Raw genomic sequence first — 7,077 nt, 5'->3', positions numbered from 1 at the left:
AGTCTGAAAGAATAAAATAAGAGAATCAGAAAATCAGTATTCAAGACTATCCAGTCATAAAAATACAAATGACATAAAATCTTTCTTGGCTCTGAATGAACCAGTAAATTTCCCACAAGTTAGTTAGTTATAAATGATTTGTTTAACCAGACCTCTGAACTCAGAAAATCAGTTCTTCAAGGCTGGGATAAATTTCTCACAAAATAAATGACAAAATGTCAACCAGAAAGAAAGGTCTTTCTTGCAAACTAACACCATTGGCCTGCCAAAATACTCAAACAAAGAACAAAAATTGGCCTCATTTTATTGGGATCTCATCACAAAGTGAAACGAAAATTGCACTACTCGTAAAAACATCTCACTTGCCTCTTAGCAAAAAACTTGGGGAACCAAGTAATTTTCAAATCTATCATCAGAAACTTTAAGGTTCAGAGATCTAGCACACACGAACAAGTAATATAAGAATCCTGCATACTGACAGCCAAAAAGGCTGTGCAACTTCTCAACCAATTTAGAACAATCCCAAGGCTGGCAAAGAAAGTCTAAAGGGTGAGGTCTCAATCTTATCCTTATCCCAACTGCTCAACAGTAGAGTACTAGAATTAGACTATGAAGGGTATGTCACAACCCACTACTGAAGCCAAAGCAAAATACCCCACACAAAATTGTTAAAAGATTCTATGAACATGGACTTAAAGAATGGTCCACGTCCTTTAGTTGGAAGAAGTGGTTTGACGAACAGCAAAACACTTCAATGCTGGGACAAAGAGAAGCTTGTCTAGACTAAGAGATCATTAGTTAGCAAATAGCTGCACAGTAATAAACTGGAGAGAAACCTTCTACAACACCGATTAGAGAAGATTGTCCACTCTCTACTACAGTAGTCAAGGATACCTCAAAATGTGAGAGTAAGCAAGAAAAGTAGGAACTACTATGGTCATCTTGAGACCCAGAGTGACAGAAACTAGATTCATCTTTCAACAAATCAAGAGTCAATTTGAGACCAAGTGTGACAAAAAATAGGTTGAACTTTCAGCAAATCAAACTAACATGAGGGAAGGCATATATATCTTGATTTCATGAGAATGTTGGAAGCAATCTTCTTAGGTAGCATAAGGTCTGCTACAAAGAAGAAAATACTGGGAACTTTCTGTACAATTGAGTGGCAAAGAGGTTGGAAATGTTTCCCAAAACATTCCTTTTAGCAGGAATGTCTGTGGCTGACAACTTAACATCTTGGCAAATCAACTTGGGCATCTGCATTAAAACAACTTTGTTACTGACACTGTGGAGATAAGACCATAAGGTCTTATATTACAGCGGTCATCAAGAACATACGATCTTATATTGCAGCGATCATCACTCCAGAGATTCCAAACTTCATGTACCCAAGGTTTTCCTCTGCCAACAAACCTAACCCTGACTTAAAACCATTACAATTTACAGCTGATCTGACTTTGTGACACTAATGTATATTACCACAACAAACGTTTACTAGGCTATATATGAATCCTCAAACATTTAGCCAAGTCTTACCAAACTTACAGCTTTCTAATAATTCATTATTTTTCTTATAATTAAAAATCACTTACTGCAGTTCTTTATATTTTTGTAACTACTCTACAGTGAGGAATTGTTATGAACAATACAAGATATGAAAATGTGCAACAGGCATGTTAAACCTTTCAGTTGTTGAAAAGTTGATGGAAAATGCAATTGAAATTATAAACTATGTCAAAACTATAAAGTTTATTAACCATTCACTGAAAAAACTAACAACTTAAATTAAATTAATGTGGAAACATATGCAATGTCACCGACAAAATGTCACAAAGAAAAACTCACAAAATATCCTAAGAATTCAGAAAAAAACAAAAAGAATTATGAGCATTACCACCATTTGCTATTCTTGTGCACTGCTACAATTTCCCTGGCAGTGCTATTTGTATAAAGTACCCAAAAATGGACCAAGGATTGCATTAGGCACAAAAGCATCTCATCTGCCTCTCAACCACCAATTTGGGGAACAAAGATATTATCAAATCTATTGTCAGAAACTTTTCAGTTATGAGATCTAACACTCATCAACAAGCAATAAGAGAACCCTAAATACTGAGAGCCAAAAAGTCAAAAGGGTTGTGAAACTCTTCAACCAATTTAGAACAATCCCAAGGCTACCATAATAATTATCAAGGGGGACGTTTCAATCTCAAGGCCCTCTCTTAACGGCTCAACAGCACTAGACTTAGGCTATGAAGAACATATCACATCTCTAAAGAAGCCAAGGTAAACTTGAGCGTAAAATTGTTAAAAGATGCAAAGAACATCCACACAAAAGATAGGTCCACGGCCTTAGTTGGAACAAGTGGTTTGATGAAGAGAAATAGGTTTCAATGTTGGGACTAAGAGAAGCTTGCCCACACTAGATCATTAGTTAGCAAACTGCTGCACAATAGCATAAACTGGAGAGAAACCTTCTACGACACCAACTGGAGATGGTCCACTCTCTTTTACAGTAGTAAAGGCTACTTCAAATGTGAGCCTAAGAGAGCAAAGCAGGACCTACTACACTCATCTTGAGACCCACAGTGACAGAAACTAGGTTCATATTTCAACAAATCAAAGTCATTTTGAGACCATGAGTGACAAAAACTAAGTTGATCTTCCACCAAATCAAACTAACAGGAGGAAGGGCAAAGATATCTTGGTGCCCCTAAGAATGCAGGAAGCAGTATTCTAAGGCAGCATAAGGTCTACTACAAAGAACAAAACACTGGGAATTTTCTGTATTTGTATAATTGTGTGCCACAGAGGTTGAACACTAGTTCCCCAAAAGTTCACTTCCCAAGCAAAAAGGTTAGGGACCTACCTGTCCCTGGCAATTGAAAATGTCTCTCAAAACATTCCTTTTAGCAGGAATGTCAGTGGCTTTTAGCTTAACATCTTAGCAATTCAACTTGGGCATCTGCACTAAAACAAATTTTTAGTGACAATGTGGAGATACCACATAGGATTTTATATTACAGCTATCATCACTGCAGATTCCAAACTTGATGTATGCCATGGTTGTTCTCTGCCAACAAACCTAAGCCAGAGACACAGATAGTTGCTCGCTTACAACCTATACCGTACAACATATGGCTTATCTAACTTTGTAACACTATAATGTACATTATCACAATAATGTGGGTGTGAATGGGTCACGAAACAAATGTTTCCCACGCTAAATATGAATCCTAAAACACTTATACAGGCTTACCAATTTAGGCTTGTCTAATAATTCATTGCTATTTCTTAAAATCAACAACCAATTACTGTATATTTTTTAACTACTCTTTACTAGGGAAATTTTATGAACAGTACATGAAATGTAAATGTGCAACATCCGAGTTCAAACTTTCAAAGGTTGAAAAATTAATGGGAAATGCAATTACAAATTATAACATATACTGTACCGTGTAAATCTATGAAATATATGAAGTTTAATAACCGTTGACAGAATAAACTTAAAATTTAAATTATTTCATGTAGAAACATAAGCAACAACACCCACCCACAACATGAAGTCCCAACACAAACTCACAAAATATGCCTAAGATTTCAGAACAAAGACATTAGGAGCATTAACATGTTACATCCTCCAGCATCAGAAAATGCTGGAATGATCTGGCTAACTTAAAATGGTTATATCAAATAAGTCTGTTCTAAGGAAATTCAACAAGCTTTCTCTTGCTTATTTTGTGAAACTAAAAGTACAAAAATTACAAGGTTGCACAAGCTATAACGAATACTCATTTACAGTACCTTTTTTCTCAACTGGTGACGCATCTTACAGGTCTTTGAAGAATGAGGAATTGATAAGAAACTATCTCCACACACTTTGTTCATATTCTCATCAGGGAGCAGTTTCAGGTAGTTCTTACAATTATCCTTGTTGTTTGCAGACTCTTGAGTGCATCCTTCAGTTCCATCTCTTCTCAAGTTACTATTAGATTCACGTGGCTTCTCTCCTTCTGTAATTTTGTCCTCCTCCTTTGGACACTGATGTCAGCAACACTCTCACCTGCCATTTCAATATCAGCCAACTCCTGACATGAGACAAGACAATAAACATATGACTTCAAGGACAACCAAATAATAAAGGAGAGTAAGTCCCATGTCACACAAAACCTCTTCCCCTTACAAGATTAAAGATCATTAGAATCAAAGTACTAGTCAATTACTATTTTACTTGGAAAAATTCACTGTATTGTGATTGAATTACCTTGGCAGAGCCTTTAGCTGGAAAACTGGAAAGTTTTCTTTTTGCACAGGAAGGAGAGTTTTTATCCAGGCCATGTACATACATACGAAGGTCCTTATCATTCTTGTTCAAACTTTATTACTTGTGGATCAGTCTGAAATAAAATAAGAGAATCTGAATATCTGTCTTCAAAACTATCCAATCATAAAAACACAAATATAAAATATTTCTTGCCTCTAAATGAACTAGTAAATTTCTCACAAAATTAAGATTTGAACAACGTGATCATCTGAAACCAGAAAGAAAATGGTATTCTTGCAAACTTAAAACCATTATATCAATGATAAGTCTGTTCTAAAGAACCAAAACTGGCCTCTTTTTTTTTTGGGGATCTCATCACAAAGTGAAACAAGGTTGCACTACTCATAAAAGCATCTCATCAGCCTCTCAACAAACAATTTTGGGAAAAATAAGTTTTCAAATTTCTAATCACAAACTTTGTTCAAATTCTAGCACTCATGAACAAGCAATGGAGAATCCTGAATATCCTTGTTGTCCAAAAAGTCAAAAAGGATGTGCAACTCGTCAACCAATTTAGAACAATTCCAAGGCTGGCAAAGCAAGTCTCTGTAATTTTGTCTCAATCTAAATTCTCTCCCAACGGCTCAGTGCCAGAACATTGACAGAGTGAGATGACCTAAGCATACCGTCAATGGAAATAATAAATTGTCAACTGTGGAGACTTCCTTACAAGATTAAAGATCATTAAAATCAAATCCCCTATGATGACATTAATTCAGTAAGATACTCAAAAAGGGAGTTGCCGTCAACAGAGATTTCCCAGGAACTGAACTGTCAACGGAATGTGCATCGTCAACAGAGGAGACAGTTCAAACTGTCAAAGATTGAAAATGATGACTCAGTTCAAATTATGCTACTACCATGTAAATCAATGAAATATATAGTGAATAAACTTAAAATTTAAATTATTTGATAGGGCACCCCGCCCCCTTCCATAACATTAAGTCCCATGGACAAACTCACGAGATACGATTTAGAACAAAGAAATTATAGACTGATATTAATGCTCTCCAGCATCAAGAACATGCTTAGATATTGATTTGCAAAACAGCCTGGTTGGACTAGGATAAATCTGTTCTAGGCTAAGATTCAAATTGCTTTCTCAACCTTATTTTAACTCAATCCTAAACTCCTGAAGAATGGGAAAATCATTTTCCTTGCAGAAGTCTTTTTTGTCAAATCTCAAGAACATGCATCCGGGATCTTTGAAGAATAGCAGGTTTGATAAGAAATCTCCACAGGTTTGAATATTCTCTAGGTAGCAGTTTCAGGCTAGAACTCAACTATCCTTGTTGCTTGGCTGCATCCTACCAAACCTAACCCTAAGTTCTTGAGGAACATGAGAAATTTCCTCGAGAAATTTCCTCATCCGTCACTGATGTCAAGAACTCTCCAAAGGTGTTCCATTTCAGAATCCTTTCTTGCGCTTGGACATGAGACAAGACTTCAACAGATGTAGGAGCGATCATAAGGTGGGGATTTAATCTTCAGAATTAAAAGGTAAAATATACAATCAAAAAAAAGCCAAACGGCAGGACAGGGAAAAATTCACATCTTCTCGAGAATGCAGCTAAAAGTAAACTGAAAATGTAGAAAGGAGACTTTTAATACCCACCATACATAACAAGGTTACCATATCGTCTTCTAAAAGTTTAACTGCCATACTTTTCCAGCTTCTGAAAAGTTATAAACATGTAACGACAGAGGTTTGTATTCAGATAGGTCATAAAACAATTGAAAGGTTTCATTTCGTTTCTCAAAAGAAAATGGAATTTCTCAAAACTAAACTTACAAAATCTTTTCAAGGACAGAAATTTAGAAAGTACCTTTCCTGGAAATTCACCATTGGCCTTTTCCAAGTCTTCAAAGAATGGTGTCACGAGTTCATATATATTCTCAATGTCTTCGTCATTAGATTGCTCAAGAATGCGCTCCCGATTAATTTCTTCAAAAAAAAAAAAAAACTGTCATCTACAATCCCAACATCATCATCCGATGAATCCTGAGTTTCCCAAGACGTACTGTCATGTACATCCTCGGCATCTTCGCCGTCTGACATTTCTTGACGATCTTCTTGATCTAGTTCTTTCCTTTCTTCCCTAACTTACGAACTCGAGACCGTCCCAAAGGGCCTTGGTATTTACTTCTGTCGGTACAAATTATAATCAGTGAACTAATCAGCTCATGCCCTTTAAGTGAAAAAATGATTAAAAATTCAAAATTAACGACCACGACCCGAGAAGAAATCTAACATTCAAAACGGTTAGGATAAAGCCACCGGACAGGAACTAAAAGGATAGGCTTGGATTGCCTAGTGAGCTACTATAGTATATACGATAAAGCTGTTAGCATGTCCGACATACAAGGCCGATTGCCAAAGGATACCGCATGTTTTAAAGTAAAGTCAAATGATCATAGTCCTATGAGAAGGTCATCAATACGCAATGTGGCCTAAGATACTAAAATGGAGGCGACAGAGATGTCCCAGCTACTGTCTAGGGCCGGTCAATCAGACGAGACATCGAGAAGAGTTACAGTTGACGGATTGGTTTAAACTTAAAAAACAAACTACCTTTGATTTGAATACTCACTGACCAAGCACTTCCTTTCGGTTCCTAGGCATCCTGAAAAGCTAGGGTGTAAAATACTTCCGCTTGGATTTCTGGACAGAAAAATCAGCCTGTTATCTAGGATAGATGGTAGCAGGAAACAGTACTGCCGGTTCAACGGTTGCCTATCAGATCTTGATATGA

The sequence above is a fragment of the Macrobrachium rosenbergii genome, chromosome 20 (assembly GCF_040412425.1).
Source record: "Macrobrachium rosenbergii isolate ZJJX-2024 chromosome 20, ASM4041242v1, whole genome shotgun sequence".
Taxonomy (NCBI): Eukaryota; Metazoa; Arthropoda; class Malacostraca; order Decapoda; family Palaemonidae; genus Macrobrachium; species Macrobrachium rosenbergii.
Note: the sequence above shows the minus strand (reverse complement) of the source record.